The sequence below is a fragment of the Ranitomeya variabilis genome, chromosome 5 (genome assembly GCF_051348905.1).
Source record: "Ranitomeya variabilis isolate aRanVar5 chromosome 5, aRanVar5.hap1, whole genome shotgun sequence".
Taxonomy (NCBI): Eukaryota; Metazoa; Chordata; class Amphibia; order Anura; family Dendrobatidae; genus Ranitomeya; species Ranitomeya variabilis.
The window spans coordinates 628,719,588-628,734,775 of record NC_135236.1 but is presented as its reverse complement, the minus strand read 5'-3'; the positions used below and the strand labels follow the sequence as shown (position 1 = coordinate 628,734,775).

The following is a 15,188-nucleotide window of genomic DNA, read 5'->3' as shown; positions in this document are numbered from 1 at the left end:
AATATCTTGTGACCCATTACTAAAAGAGCATAAATAGGAATAATGGTCGCCACCTACAAATTAGAGCAAAGTCAGCCAAAGTCAATGAATTTGGCAGAACTGGCTGGCTATCCTATAAGTATGGGGCCTCCAAACTCTCCCAATAAAAATCATGGTGCAGAAAACGAAGAATCAACATGTTAAAATTCAGTGCTCAATTCTTTTGCTCTCAAACCTTTGTAAAGGGACTGACATATTGCCCACGTTCCCCCTTGAATAACATGTGTATTGTTGCCAAAGTATTTTGATGCGCAAGTTTCTCGCATTGCAATCACAAGTGTGACCCCGGCCTTAGAATCTGACTATAAGCATGACCATCTGTAGTCAGGATCTACTAGTTTTAACCACATTATTTTCCTGATGATCAGTGATTGGTTGCAGTGGTCAATGGCGTAGACGACATGTCATTCCTTCAACGAAGTAAACAAAAACAGATGGGGAACACCGAGAGTGACTTAATGGGAGTTTCTTTTTCTTTTACGTTACATTGCTTGTCTTTGACCAAATAATTTACTGTGGAGGAAACGAGTATTTGATCCCTTGCTGATTTTGTAAGTCTGCCCACTGACAAAGACATGAACAGTCTATAATTTTAAGGGTAGGGTAATTTTAACATTGAGAGATAGAATATCAAAAAAATAAAATCCAGAAAATCACATTGTTTAAATTCTATACATTTATTTGCATTTTGCAGTGAGAAATAAATATTTGATCCCCTACCAACCATCAAGAGTTCTGGCTTCTACAGACCAGTTGTACGATCCTAATCAACTTGTTACATGCATTAATGACAGCTGTCTTACATAGTCACCTTTATAAAAGACTCCTGTCCACAGACTCAATAAATCAGTCAGACTCTAACCTCTACAATATGAGCAAGACCAAAGAGCTTTATAAGGATGTCAGAGACAAGATCAGAGACCTGCACAAACCTGGAATGGGCTACAAAACCATAAGTAAGAAGCTGGGTGAGAACGAGAAAACTGTTGGTGCAATAGTAAGAAAATGGAAGAAATACAAAATGACTGTCAATCGACATCGTTCTGGGGCACCATGCAAAATCTCACTTCATGGGGTATCCTTGATCATGAGGAAGGTGAGAAATCAGTCTAAAGCTACACGGGGGAACTAATTAATGATCTCAAGACAGCTGGGACCACAGTCACCAAGAAAACCATTGGTAACAAATTACGCTGTAAAGGTTTAAAATCCTGCAGTGCCCGCAAGGTCCCCATGCTCAAGAAGGCACATGTACAGGCCCATCTGAAGTTTGCCAATGAACACCTGGATGATTCTGCGAGTAATTGGGAGAATGTGCTGTGGTCAGGTGAGACAAAAATTGAGCTCTTTGGCATTAACTCAATTCACTGTGTTTGGAAAAATGCTGCCTATGACCCAAAGAACACTGTCCCCACAGTCAAGCATGGAGGTGAAAACATTATGTTTTGGTGGTGCTTCTCTGCTAAAGGCACAGGACTACTTCACCACATCAATGGGAGAATGGATGTAGCCATGTATCTTAAAATCCTGAGTGACAACCTCCTTGCCTCCGCCAGGACAATATAAATGGTTCGTGGCTGGGTCTTCCAGCAAGACAATGACCCAAAATATACAGCCAAGGCAACAAAGGAGTGGCTCAAAAAGAAGCACATTGAGGTCATGGAGTGGCCTAGCTAGTCTCCAGACCTTAATCCCATAGAAAACTTATGGATGGAGATGAAGCTCTGAGTTGCCAAGCGACAGCCTCAAAATCTTAATGATTTAGAGATGATCTGCAAAGAGGAGTGGACCAAAATTCCTTCTGACATGTGCGCAAACCTCATCATCAACTACAAAAAACGTCTGACTGCTGTGCTTGCCAACAAGGGTTTTGCCACCAAGTATTAAGACTTGTTTGCCAGAGGCATCAAATACTTATTTCTCACGGCAAAATGCAAATAAATGTATATAATTTATACAATGTGATTTTCTGGATTTTATTTTTGATATTCTATCTCTCAATGTTAAAATTAACCTACGCTTAAAATTATAGACTGTTTATGTCTTTGTCAGTGGGCAAATATACAAAATCAGCAAGGGATCAAGTACTTATTTCCCCCACTGTATGTATGTATCTATCTATCTATCTATCTATCTATCTATCTATCTATCTATCTATCTATCTATCTATCTATCTGTCTATCTATCATCTATCTTCAGTTGGCCTACTGAAATGTATGTTGTTCAGTAAATGCTCAACACTTGGTCAGGGCTCCTTTTGCATCAATTACTGCATCAATGCAGCATAGCATGGAGACGATTAGCCTGTGGCACTGCTGAGGTGTTGTGGAAGCCCAGATTGCTTTGATAGCAGCCTTCAATTCATCTGCATTGTTGGGTCTGGTGTCTCTAATCTTCCTCTTGACAATACTCCATAGATTCTCTATGGGGTTAAGGTCAGGCGAGTTTGCTGGCCAATCAAGCACAGTGATACTGTTGTTTTTAAACCAGGTATTGGCACTTTTCACAGTGTGAACAGGTGCCAAGTCCTGCTGGAGAAAGAAACTTCCATCTCCAAAAAGCTTGTCGGCAGACGGAAGCATGAAGTGCTATAAAATTTCCTGGTAGATGGCTGCGCTGACTTTGAACTCTTGATATAACACAGTGGACCTACACCAGCAGATGACATGGCTCCCCAAACCATCACTGATTGTGGAAACTTCACACTAGACCTCAAGCAGCTTGGATTGTGTGCCTCTCCACTCTTCCTCCAGACTCTGGGACCTTGATTTCCAAATAAAATGCAAAAATGTACTTTCATCTGATAACACCTTGGACCACTGAGCAACAGTCCAGTTCTTTTTCTCCTTGGCCCATGTAAGACGCTTCCGGTGTTGTCTATTGGTCATGAGTGGCTTGACACAAGGAATGTGACACTTGTAGCCCATGTCCTGGATATATCTGTGTGTGGTGGCTCTTGAAGCAATGACTCCAGCAGCAGTGCATTCCTTATGAATCTCCCCACATTTTTGAATGGCCTTTTCTTAACAATCCTTTCAAGGTTGCTTTTATTCCGGTTGCTTGTGCACCTTTTTCTACCACACTTTTTCCTTCTACTCAACTTTCCATTAATATGCTTGGATACAGCACTCTGTGATCAGCCAGCTTCTTTAGCAATGTCCTTTTCTAGCTTACCCTCCTTGTGGAGTGTGTCAATGACTGCCTTCTGGACATCTGTCAAGTCAGCAGTCTTCGCCATGATTGTGGAGCCTAGTGAAACAGATTAAGGGACCTTTTTAAACGCTTAAGAAGCCTTTGCAGGTGTTTTTAGTTAATTATTCTAATTTACTGAGATAATGACTTTTGGGTTTTCATCGGCTGTAACAGAACAACAACATTAACAGAAATATACACTGGAAACAGATCACTCTGTTTGTAAAGAGTCTATATAATATACGAGTTTCACGTTTTGTATTGAAGAATTGAAATAAATTAACTTTTTGATGATATTGTAATTTAGTGAGAAGCACCTGTATCTATCTATCTATCTATCTATCTATCTATCTATCTATCTATCTATCTATCTATCTATCTATCTATCTATCTATCTAAATTTAGATAAAGCTCTTTGAGATAAAAAAATGAACTTTTTGTCCTATTTGTTTCATTTAAAGGTCAATCTTCATGAATAGGAGCCCTCACCCCTTCTGGTGAATACAGCCCTTCTAGACCAGGATGAGGTAATGTTCCAGCGCACAAGTGATTCTCTGCAAGGAATGACAATGAGTGTGACTTGTTTTTCCTGACTCTTCAGCAGGCCTTCTCTGTATTTTGGGAGAGTGAGTCTTTATGTTCTTTTTGGAGTCCTTCCAGGATGGTTACAATGTGATAACAAACAGCTTTTCCTTCTAGGACATAGGGGAATATTTACTGTGTAACATTTTCTTGGAAGACGAGAGTCGCCCAAGTGATGATAAAACGTCTGGATCATTTCAGTGACTCTGGTCACAACCTCGGCACGTGGAAAGAGTTTTGGCAGAAGTTGAGGGTTTGATGGGAACCGTATGTTGGAAACATGTTTGTTAGGTATTGTGCAATATTACACTCAGCTGGAGGTAATGGCGGCGTTGCGGGTTCCCAGCAAGCCCCAGCTCTGTGTCCTGGAGTAAAAACACTTATCTATACACTATATCTAATTTACCAAGAGTACGAGAGAAATTACAGTGCTTGGCTCCAGTCCCTGAGCGCTACATTTATTACTTTATACCCTTTGGCATCAACAATAAAACCATTACATACAATATAAGTTATCAAAGGTGAGGTAGGAAATATAAATACATTGTAATGTAATATATTAGTAAGCTAGGACGTGACATCAGATATCACTGAAAAGCAAACTAATTCAAATGTATCCTGTATTAAACCCTCTAAAAATAAAGGGTTACAAGGTCCACAGTGCAGACGTATTGAGGTAACAGAAATAAGCCAAAAGCTAAATGCCGCTGATTATAGCAATCTGCACACTGGTGAAGCAATGGCTGGGGGACCACCACGGTGCAGGAAGACTACTGTACACAAGATGAGGTGCAAACAACAAAGGGTAGATTTATTGGAAGGCAAGGAATGATGTAATAATTATAGGGGATAACTCAGGAGACTCTTTGCAGGGAACAAGACAACTACAGGACACAGTTTTATAAGTGGTAAAGTCAATATTATCACACGGTGATTCAAACAGGTGCAGAGTAGTGTTGAGCGATACCTTCCGATACTTGAAAGTATCGGTATCGGATAGTATCGGCCGATACCCGAAAAATATCGGATATCGCCGATACTGATACCCGATACCAATACAAGTCAATGGGACACAAGTATCGGAAGGTATCCTGGATGGTTCCCAGGGTCTGAAGGAGAGGAAACTCTCCTTCAGGCCCTGGGATCCATATTCATGTAAAAAATAAAGAATTAAAATAAAAAATATGGATATACTCACCCGTCCGGAGGCCCAATGAGGAGTTTAGGACCTGCGATGACGTCGCGGCCTGTGATTGGTCGCGTGAGCGGTCACATGAGCGGCACGCGACCAATCACAAGCCGCGACGTCATCGAAGGTCCTAAACTGCTCATTCTTAGGAACGGAGGCTGCCGGTTACATTCGGTAAGGTCCAGGGGCCTCCGGACGGGTGAGTATATCCATATTTTTTATTTTAATTCTTTATTTTTTACATGAATATGGATCCCAGGGCCTGAAGGAGAGTCTCCTCTCCTCCAGACCCTGGGAACCATACACTGGGAACTTCCGATTCCGATTTCCGATACCACAAAAATATCGGAACTCGGTATCGGAATTCCGGTACCGCAAGTAGCGGCCGATACCCGATACTTACGGTATCGGAATGCTCAACACTAGTGCAGAGAGAAACTCAAGTCCACAACACTTGGTGTAAATATTAAACGCAGCTTAGCAGTCTATAGGGAACTTCAGAGGAAAATGCAATCACACAGAAAGTCTATGAAGCACAATTATTCTTGAGGACACTTGACACGAATAAGTCCTTGCTTAGTCCAAAACACAGATAGATATGCTTATAAGGCAGTTCAAATCATATCTTAGCTCAACCAGGGAGGCCTGGGTAAAAGTCTCAGGTTAATGCAAAGCAGCAGCAGCTTACATGTCCAGCAAATGCAGATGGAAGTAAACACGAGCAGCAGATGAAGGAGGATTACTGGAAACTGGTGAATGCAGCAGGAACACAGAGCAGAGTAGCAGGATAACCACACAGGTTCACAGGAGCAGGCATACAGCCAGGGAGTAATCAGAGTCAGGAGCTGGATGCAAGGCAGAATACTCTAGCACAGACTGAGGGCTGGGGTGGAGTTTTATAGCAGGAAGACATAGTGCACATGAGACCAAAGACGCCATCTTGGAAAAGGGCAGTAATGCATAAGAGGTAAAAAAAATATTCAGAGTCCTGACAAATGAAGTGGATGAGGAAGATGCGAACAAGGGTATGCAATGGCAAAAGATAATTTACAAGCGTTATATTCTTTAGCTTGTCCGTAAAATAGCACGGTGCTCCAACTGTTATAGACTCAACATATGTTACACAAGTAAATGCAAACAATAAACAAAGAATTATGCTACTCTACGTATAACCTCCCTGGCCTTTACGAAGCAGGCCACACGGCTGCCGTGTTCTGACTATTGAAGCCTACACTAGGCCCTGACATGTGCACAAAACAGGAACAAACTCACGATGATGTTGGGGACTCAGATCCAGTCCCGGGGGGCCCCCAGCAGTCTAGTATGGTGGTGCGCACGGCTCTCTGCCAGCTCCGGGAAACATGGTCTTCTCCTTGCTTCTGGGTCCTGGAGGTGCTCCTGGAAACTGTAAACCCCTTTCTCGGTATCTTCGTGGCTCCTCGAACTAACACAGTCACCCTCGCTGCACCAGGAAAAGTCTGTCAAATCTCACAATTCCACTCCGTTACAGGCTGTGGGTCCCCTCTTGCAGCTATATCAGGACACAGTTCTCGTCTCTTGCAGCCTCAGCTCACACACACAGTTCAGGCTCCACCCCTGCCATCTGCACAGTCCAGTTCATTATTCAGTCTATTGCAGGGGAGGAGAAGAACATTCCATCACAACAGACAAGGGTGTGCAGTCTCTTAAAGTAACAGTGTGTTCCTTACTGTTCATAACAGCACCACCCTCCTAATTGCCTCCCTTCTTAATGATGGTCGTCCTCGGCCATCACAGCATCAAGGTCAAAGTGTAATGAAGGAACGTGCAATACGGAAACAGCACCTATAGAGGGGGCAACAAAGTTGTAAAAACAGACAGAGCACACTGTTCTACATATCGGACTGGTGGAACCCCTGCATTAGACCTCTGGGATCTCCGAAGCTCTTGGCCATCAGGCAAGGCTTGACTATCTTCCAGAGGAACACTTGCTGCAGGAGTCATCGTGGGCTCTTGTCTGGTCTCGTCCTCATGTGGCGGTAATGGTACATCCATGGGCTTACCATCTCTGTGCGGCTGAGGACCCCCTATGGTGTCAGGGACGGTCCACCACTCATCATCAATTTCACCATCAGGCATGACAGATTCAGGAAGTGGAGTAGCGCCTTCAGGCGGCAATGGTGTAGAACAGGCCTCAGACTGGCAGGGCCGCAGCATATTTCTGTGAAGCACTCTGGGGCGGATGCCCCACTCTCAATCTGCACCTTGTAGACAGGGCCATTAGCATACACTCGCTTCATTACTCTGTAAGGCTATACTTCCCATCTCTCGCTTAGTTTTCCCTTGGGATGTTTCTCTCTGACTAATACTCAGTCTCCGAGTTGGAGCGGTAACTTGTGAGTCGGTTTGCGGCCCATATGTTCTTTTTCTTGCAGCTGCTGACCCGCCAACCGCCATATTGTGATCGTTGCCGATGCTCTTTCACCCATGAGGTGACAGTTTGCTCCATCAGATCCTCTGACTGTTCCAAATTGAGATCAATGATCTCTCATCCAGCTCTTCCAAACAGCAGTAGATAGGGGGTATAACCCGTGGTGGAGTGGACCCAATTGTTGTAGGTCCAGACCAACTCTGGCAGGTAGTCTGGCCAACACGCCTTCTTATCCTCTTCCAACTTTCTCAGCATTTGAAGTAAGGTTCGGTTGAAGGATTCACATGCTCCGTTACCTTGAGGGTGGTAAGGGGTGGTCCTGGACCGCTCGATGCCATACATAAGATACAGTTCTTCCATCACCTTGCCTTGGAAACATGTGCCTTGGTAGGAGTGGATGCGCTTTGGGGACCTATACACCCGGATGAAGTCTTGACAGATGGCTCGCGCTGCCGATTCGGCAGTCTGATCTCTAGTCGGGGTGACTACTGCGAACTTAGAGAAATGATCGGTCATCACCAAACAGTACTGTAGCCCCCCGGCCGAGTGTCCCACAAGAAGATAGTCAATCATCAAGACTTCTAGCGGTTCCTTAGTTTGTATGGTCTGGATGGATGCCCTCTGTTCGGTAATCTTAATGAGGTCATATACTCGACATTGCCAGCAAACCTCTTCCACCACAGACTCCAAATGGTGGCAATACACATACCGCTGTAACCATTGGTAGGTCTTCGTGGGGCCAAAGTGAGCTCCAAATTTGTGGGCTTCTTTAGCTACTTCTTGAGCCATTCTTCCTGGGATGACCACCTGCCACCTTACTTCCATATCTTTTGGCTGTTGTCTCTTACGATATAACACTGACTCTCGCACCTCCAGTCTATCCCACTGGTGTAACACACTCTTCATTTCAGAGTCCAGATCATCTCTTTCTTGTTTGCCAGGCTTCCGCTTCTGAGTTACCCACCATTTCATCTGTCTCAGCCCTTCGTCTTCATCCTGAACATGTCCCCATTCCTCATTGGCTCTCCCCAGGGACCGGGGTAATGCGCAGGCCTCCCTTCCCGACTGGGCCGCAACCACTGGGGGCTTAAACTTACGAAAGTCTGGGGTTTCCTCCTCTTCGAGTTGCTCATCGAGATCCCCCGCTGGAGTCTCCATAGTCACTCTTGACAGCCCATCAGCATTTGTGTTTTCGGTAGCAGAGCGATAACGGATGGTAAAGTCAAATTTGGCAAGCCACACACCGTTGTTCTAAGGCCCCCAATTTAGCATTCTCAAGGTGGACCAGGGGATTATTGTCTGTTCGAACTTGAATCTTAGTACCTGTCAGGAAGCCCGAAAACCTCTCTGTCATGGCCCACACCAGGGCCAGGAGCTCTAACCGGAAGGAGCTGTAATTGTGAGTGTTTCTTGCGCTGTCTCGCAGGGACCTGCTGGCATACCCAATGACTCTCTCTTGTCCATCCTGTATCTGAGAAAGTACTGTACCGAGTCCATGAAGGCTACCATCTGTGTACAACAGGAACGGTTGATCGAAATCTGCATAGGCCAAAATCGGGGCTGAGGTGAGGGCATTCTTTATAGCCTGGAAGGCCTCGTCTTACCTCTGGACCCAAGGGATATACTGGGTCTTCGGCACTCCAGCGGTCCCCCTTAGCAGCTCATTGAGAGGACCCACCACCTTCGTGAAGTCTTTAACAAACCGCCGGTAGTACCCAGCGAGCCCCAGAAAGGCCTGGAGTTCTCTCACTGTTCGAGGGACTGGACACTTCTGGATAGCATCCACTTTTTCTGGCGAGGGTAGAACTCCATCTTGTGACACTATGTGGCCCAGGTTCTCGATCTCTCTCTTGAAGAAGTGGCACTTCTTTGGTTTCACCTTCAGGTTATGAGCCCGCAGTCTTCCGAGTACCTGTCCAAGCTGGGCAAGGTGTTCTTCGAATGAGGCCGAAAACACAATGATGTCATCCAGATAGATCAGGGTTGCCTCAAAATTTAAGTCTCCCAAACACTTTTCCATCAGTCGTTGAAACGTGCCCGGAGCATTGGAGAGCCCGAAGGGCATCCGGTTAAACGCAAACAGCCCCATAGGGAGGATGAAGGTGGTTTTCTCTTTGTCTTTCTCTGCCACGGCTACTTGCCAGTATCCGCTTGCTAGATCCAAGGTGGAGAAGCATTAGCTTTCTCCAATGCTGTCAAGGATTCCTAGATGCGGGGCAACGGATACGAGTCTCAAACAGTGCAGGCATTGAGTTTCCTGTAATCTACACAGAACCAGATGGTCCCATCCTTTTTCTTGACAAGCACCACCGGGGCTGCCCAAGGGCTCTGACTACTCTGCACCACTCCTGAATCCAGCATCTGTCTCAGTAATGTTTTCACCTTCTGATACTTCTTGGGCGGGATCTGCCGGTATCGTTCTCAAATCGGACGAGCTTTCCCGGTCGGTATCTCATGTGTGATGGCTTCAGTACAGCCTAAATCCTCGGCATGACAGGCGAATGCGGCCTGATTTTCCCACAGCATAGTTTCTATTGCTTGCACACGCTCAGGGCCCAGAGCCTTCACATCCACTTCCATTTGATCAAGGATGACCCGTCCACTCCGGGGATGGCGTCTCTTCGTCCCCCACAGCCACAGCTAGGGTCCACACCATACCTTCTTTCGGCAATAAAGACATCTCCTTCTGACTCACCACTTCACCTTTATGTAGGTACACCAGGGCCAGATCTGTCCCTCGCGGCAATGTGACCTTGGTGGGGCCCACATTCAAAGCTCTTATGGGGACGTGTCCTCGCTGGACCACAGCTATCGTACGAGCTATCATGACTTCTTGTTCCACTCCTCCACCTACCACAGGCTGAACAATCACTTCCAACCTGTCAAGGTTGCGATGAGTCCCCACTGGAAGGTATACTATAGTTTCTCGCTCGGGAGGCAGTATTACAGGTTTTTTACCAGGATCCCTGATGACCCCTACTGTCTGATAAGATGGCACACTCTTCTGCGTCCCACAGACTTGGATCAGTCAATGAAGGACTTCTTGCGTAGGCTTGTGTAGTAGCCTTCTTCCAATATCCAGGTCCCCGTTTGGTAAACATAATCTGATCAAGTTCACGTAGGATATTCATTCCCAGTACTACAGGCACATCTTCTTTGATAGGCTCAGGGACCAACAGGATCCCTTTTCTCCCCACTTCTTGCCCACAGATTCGAATTTTTATCCACACGACCCCTGTGACCGGGATCGGTTGTTGGTTGGCAGCAAACAACCGAATCAATGTCTCTTTTTCTGGCTTGGCCAGGGCCTGGAAATGCTGCCTGAAATACGCTTCTGGCATCGTTGTCACTTGTGACCCGGTATCTATCAGGCAATCCACTAGAACTCCCTCGAATTCAGCACGTAGGATAGGACACCCAGCAATCAAGTGTTCGTTATGATATGGAGTGGCCTCTCTCCTTGCCTCCCCCGCAGAATGCCGCACTACTGCGGGGGTTGGTAGTTTCCGCTGGCCTTGAGTATAGTTCCGACAGTCTCTGGCAAGGTGCCCCCGTCCTCCACATTCCCAGCATTGGATGCCTCCTCCTCGCCGGGGGGCACCTCGAGCCTGTCCCCGTGCCTCCAATGCCTGACAGGAGGGGGCTTGCTCCCACTGATTCCGTATCGGTCGGCCCGAAGAATGGTTGCATGAATACGGTGGGTCAGACTGTTGTAGATCCCCCACTCTTCGCTCCATCTGGGTCAGTTTCTCTTGCACGTTGACAAGGGACCGCTGCAAGTCTTGCACCACCTGGACCAGCACCTCCTGATGGTTTGGGTCCCTTCTGGTATTGGCGCCCTGGACATGCATCACCCCAGATGCGTAGCTCTCTTCTTTACTTTGGGCCACTGTTTCCGCCAGGATTTGACGAAACGTAAGAGCTGGATTTGCCCAGATCCATTCTGACAGTGCTCGCCTCAAGGATGTGCTGTGCAGTCCCAGAATGAATTGCTTCTGGAGTATCCGGTCTTTAGAGCCCATGCCGCCAAATCCATCCGCCTCCTTTCTATGCACCTCTGCTAACACTTCTTGCAGTGCTGTTGCATACTGAGAAATTCCTTCTTCTTCCCGCTGCAGCCTAGAGAAAAATTTGGCGCGAAGGTGTCCTGCGCTAGCAGTCTCGCCGTAGTGCTCTCCAGGAACTTCACTAGCTCCTTCAGGGTACTGCGGGTGAGTTATGGTTGTAGGCAGATGTTCCTATGGGCTTCTCCCTCTAGGGCAGTTAAAGCAATGTCCGCTTCAAGGTCTGGGTTGATGTTATAAATCTTCAGGGTGCTTTGCAGCCGGGGCATCCAGTCAGACAGTGGCATATTATTGCCATCAAACCTTGGTAGCACACTAAATATGGTGCCCATAGGGAATGTCCTTGCAGGGGTTCCACCAATGCCCACAGCATCTCCATTAAAAAACATTAAAACATTAGCATTCCCGTCGTTGCTGTCTGCTGCCTCCATCTTGGTGACAGTACCCTGCTCGCAGCGCCACTTGAAGCGATGGCCGGGGGACCACCACGGTGCAGGAAGACTACTGTACACAAGATGAGGTGCAAACAACAAAGGGTAGATTTATTGGAAGGCAAGGAATGAAGTGGATGAAGAAGATGCAAACAGGGGTATGCAATGGCAAAAGATAATTTACAAGAATTATATTCTTTAGCTTGTCTGTAAAATAGCACGGTGCTCCAATTGTTACAGACTCAACATATGTTAAACAAGTAAATGCAAACAATAAACAAACAGAATGTTATCATATAGAGAAAGACTGGCCTATATATATGACACTTCCAGCAAACCAGGTAAATCCAAGAAACAAAAATGGAAGCCAAAGTCATGAGTACAAATAGCAAAAACCTTTATTAACTAATTTTTTAAAAACAACATCTCTCTTCTTTTATAAATATATTGACAATGGAGACAACACATGCAGATAAACTGCCGTATGCAGGCTAGGTACAACAAACCAATAATAAATTTTCTATAAAGCGGGGTAACACATTTCCATAAGCACATTAGTATATTGACTTGTAAATGCCCCTGCTATTTTAAGTAAACAGTCTTTGGTATAAATCAATGTACACAGGGCTAGTCTCATAATAAGCACAACAAAATATCATATGCTTATATATTTACAAAGTGCATAGTTCTTTTACGGTTACTGCTGGCAAGATAATGAGAGTTGTTCACAGCAGCATAACCTAAACCCATTGCTGGCCATAGAGTAGATTCACATTTTGCTATTGCATTGCCAGTTCAATTAGGCCATGCCCCATATTAAATGCATAAATAAAGATTGGGTGTGATACTTAACCTGCACGTGCAGTCCTAGGCCCCAACGCACGTTTCGCGTTAGCTTCGTCCAGGGGACAATCCGATGACAGCGGGAGATCCAGCGACGAAAGAAAGTTTCAAACGATCTGCTACGACGTACGATTCTCAGCGGGGTCCCTGATCGCAGTAGCGTGTCAGACACAGCGAGATCATAAGTATATCGCTGGAACGTCACGGATCGTGCCGTCGTAGCAACCAAAGTGCCACTGTGAGACGGTACCCTAAGGGCCATAGAAAAAATTATCTTATCAAATATACTAAGAAACAGATACAGATAAAAGTGAAAAAAAAGCAAAAACATGTTTAAAGGGAACTTGTCAGCTCAGAAATCACTATCTACAAAAATGGGGTTAATCTATGCATCTATGCTTTACTATTCTTCTTGGCCACCGGCTGCAGAGAGAAAAAGATGTATTTCCTCCCTGGAGCTGCTTGCTATCAGTAATAGGGTAATGCAGGGAGTGGCTACAGTCATCTCTCACAGCACCACTGCTGTGCACCGATGCTGTCAATCAAAGTGCGGTGTCGTGCTTGCAGCTGACGATCACTATATTCTAACCACACACTGGCACTTTGAGAGATCGATGTGCACAAATGTGCTGCAGAGCTGGCTGTCAATCAAGGTTCAGGGGCATGCTTACAATATAGTGAGCGGCAGCTGCTGCAAACACAACACTGCACTTTGATAGTACCTGTGCACACCAACCTGTCAATCAAATTGCCGGGCATTCTCACAGTATAGTGAGCAGTGCTGTGAGCAGTGACTGTTGCCACTCCCTGCACCATGACTTAAAGGGGTTGTCCGGTCTTAAGTTATAAGTCAGCAGTCACTATATATGACTCATATTGCATACACTGTACACTATGAGGACCCTCCGATGCTAGAACCGGTGCGTTGGTCATGTGATAGCAAGTATGCAATTTGCATACTTTTAGCCACACTCTGACTAGACTGTATCCGGCCTCGCCTTTGCACTTGCATTGAATGAGGCCAGATACAGTCTAGTCGGCATGCGACTGCTTGTATGCAAATCACATACTTGCGGTTAGCTGACCGCTGATCCTGGTGCCAGAGAATTCTCACAGTGCACATGATTTGAGGATTCGCAAGTCTGCAGCTTGTAGCTTAGGCTCATGGGAGGAAATAAGTTAATTTTCACCTGATAAATGCACTTTTAGAAAGGCTTCAGTAAGATTAATCCTACATCTGCAGGTAAATCATGTTTTACAAGTTGATTGGTTCCCTTTAAAGGGATAATGCCATGATAAGCTTCATTGCTCCTTCAGACCTGAAGAATAATATACCAGGGAACCTTGAATTATAAGTGATACTCAAAACTATGAAGAGAACCTACTGGGAGCTTTAAGGTCACCAAACTAATGACACTATTGGGTAACAAGCTTGCACATAATTTTATGCCCATCGCTGAACAACTTTGTAGCTTCATCTAAATGAGACTTTGAGTGCACGGAGTTGGAGCCTCCATTCTCGATATTATGGAAGTGCGTTTGGCCAATGTATTGATTGGCTTACATGTTAAATAAGTGCAATTTGTCTGTTGAAATGTTGCCTTTGGGGGAAAATTAGGAACCTAAGTGGGCAGGTGCTTTGTGAGGAGCCCAGATGATTTGGCAGTATGGGGACCTGACTTGTGAATGGTGATAATGTGGCGCCCCAGGGTCCTGGTCGTCACAGTGGTATTACTTTCCTCTCGGGGAGAGTGATGCTACGTTTGGAGGCAAGGAAGGATAACTGCATCCAGTTACCACAAACATGCAACACTTCACACTCCAGGCCACCAGGGGCAGCTTTTGCTCCTATTTATTAGGTCACTTCCCACATATATATAACTGGTAGTCTGTAGGGAAAGTCAGTCAGTTCCAGACAGAAGTTGGTTGCTGACTGAGCTCAGCTCAGCTAGTTCCAGAAAGCCTTCTGAGGAGGACAGAGGGTCCACGGAGCTGTGCATGCCCTAAGAGCTGCAGCTCCCAGAAAGAGACATTGAAGGTCAAATGGCTTGCAGTGAGCGTGCAGGAGAGGAAGCACAGGAGAGGATACCAGAAGGGGACCACCTCCGAGCAGGCTGCCTCCTTCTGAGGTGCAGAAACACCGGTAGCCGGAACACCGAGGTTGTAAGGACCTCTACGCCTTACATCAAAGACCAGCAGGACAGCTAATTGCACGTTACCTGTCCGCACCTACTCCCAGGAGGCATGGTGACACCCATAGAGCCGGGTCATCTCAGAGATCCTATAAACAGGCTCAAGTCACCAGTCATACGGGTTTTGTCCTATCCTATCCGGGGGACAGAGAGAGAGATAACATCTGTGAGGACCTTATGTGAAGCCATAGGCAGTAAGGGACTACACCACTACAGTGCAAAGGAAGGCTTTTATTCTCCACCTGG

At 45.9% G+C, this 15,188-nt stretch overlaps 1 long non-coding RNA gene across 2 annotated transcripts in view; it reads left to right on the top strand.

Annotated features, from left to right (window-relative positions):
- The window catches only part of LOC143773898 (uncharacterized), a 34,131-nt gene that overhangs the window by 7,652 nt on the left and 11,291 nt on the right, over nt 1-15,188 (top strand). For both annotated transcript variants that reach the window (XR_013215436.1, XR_013215437.1), the window contains exon 2: nt 3,693-3,758. This is a non-coding gene — a long non-coding RNA (uncharacterized LOC143773898). The remainder of the gene's footprint in view (nt 1-3,692; nt 3,759-15,188) is intronic.